Source organism: Gouania willdenowi, unplaced genomic scaffold, assembly GCF_900634775.1.
Source record: "Gouania willdenowi unplaced genomic scaffold, fGouWil2.1 scaffold_431_arrow_ctg1, whole genome shotgun sequence".
Classification (NCBI taxonomy): domain Eukaryota; kingdom Metazoa; phylum Chordata; class Actinopteri; order Blenniiformes; family Gobiesocidae; genus Gouania; species Gouania willdenowi.
This window is the reverse complement of record NW_021145193.1, coordinates 245,334-246,785: the sequence shown is the minus strand read 5'-3', so window position 1 is coordinate 246,785 and position 1,452 is coordinate 245,334. Positions and strand designations below refer to the sequence as shown.

The 1,452-nt window shown below is 39.8% G+C and overlaps 1 non-coding gene across 1 annotated transcript; it reads right to left on the bottom strand.

Annotated features, from left to right (window-relative positions):
• Window positions 1–272: 272 nt before the first annotated feature.
• trnat-ugu (transfer RNA threonine (anticodon UGU)) lies at window positions 273–345 on the bottom strand. Its single transcript has one exon. It is a non-coding gene; the product is annotated as a tRNA-Thr (tRNA).
• Between the last annotated feature and the right edge of the window lie 1,107 nt (window positions 346–1,452).

Genomic DNA, 1,452 nt, shown 5'->3' with positions numbered 1-1,452 from the left:
TAAGTGAAATATACTGACGATAAACAAATGATATTTTTTTTTTTTTTTTTTTTTTTTTTTTTTATTTTTCAAATGAAAGCTTTGGAACAAGAAGAAAACAACTAATCTAAGTAAAAACTGACTCAGTATTAGTGAAAAATGATTAAGCTGTTTCTTGATACAAGTTGACTCATTTTGAAATAAACTTAAATCTATATTAAAACCAAGTTTTTGTTCTTAGAATAAACATCTTATCAGAATCACAACCAGTGATACACTCCACAGGCCAGAGAAGGCCTCAGTGAGAATTGAACTCACGACCCCTGGTTTACAAGACCAGTGCTCTAACCTCTGAGCTATGAGGCCCTGTGTGTGACACACACATCTCCAATGATCAGCGTATGAGGATCCCTCTTTTTCTGATGTAGCTTCTGTTTTCCTGAAGCTCTCTCAGTCTTCACCATGCTGTTAGCTTGTGTTGTTCTCATTAGAACAGAACTCTTATTCATTCCCATTCACCAGTGAGGAAAATCTATTATCCACCTTTACATGGATCTTGATAGAACAAGTAGAACAATTGTTATGATAGATTAAAAATGCTGCACTTTTCCTGGTCATTTTTGTTGCGTTCAGTGTGTAAACGAAGAGTAAAAACGGGACGTTCTACCTTCTCTCACAAAGCAAAAGTGTTTGAAAGCAAAAAATACACCTCTTCCCTATTGGTGAAAAACACACATCAACCAATCAAAATGTGATGACAACTCATGACGTGTGGTTGCTGAGGAAGCGGTAAAGTGTGTGTGACGCGCTGCAGCGCTTCAGACAGAGCAAACAGAGACGATGAGGGACATGATGAGTGTCTTAGGAGGACGACTAAGTCGGTGAACCATCTTGTTTATAGAGGAAAATAAATGTTCTACTCTTATAAACAGCGCTACATAGAGGAGAGGACATGGAACATGTAACAGACTGATCTCAGCTGCTCAGGCAGCAGAGGCTCCGCCCCCTGAGCTGAGCCCTGCAGACAGAGGAGGCTGTGACTCTGAGGAAGGAGAACAGCAGGAGTCCAGATAAAGACACTGTCCTCCCATAGTGCAAAGGACCTGTGTCTAATGTTATGATACTGTTCATCATCACCCACTGGTTCAGAGACACAGATGATGGTCAAAAAGCCCCCAAAGGCAGACTGAAGTGCAGGCTCCGCCCCCAGGTGGACACTAGGTGATGGGACACACCAGGTATTAATGGAAAGACAATGAAGCCTATGAATGAAAACAAACTTTCTTGTAACAATGCTTATACACTGTCTTGTTGGTGTAAATCTACATGTCTAATAAACTTAAACCTACACCATCCTCCCAGTCCTGTTATTCTATACAGTACTTAACAGAAACCTAAAAGCTGCTTGGTCTAGTTATTTTATTTATTTATTTATTTATTCAGTTCATTTCCGACACGGTTGCATTCACAGAA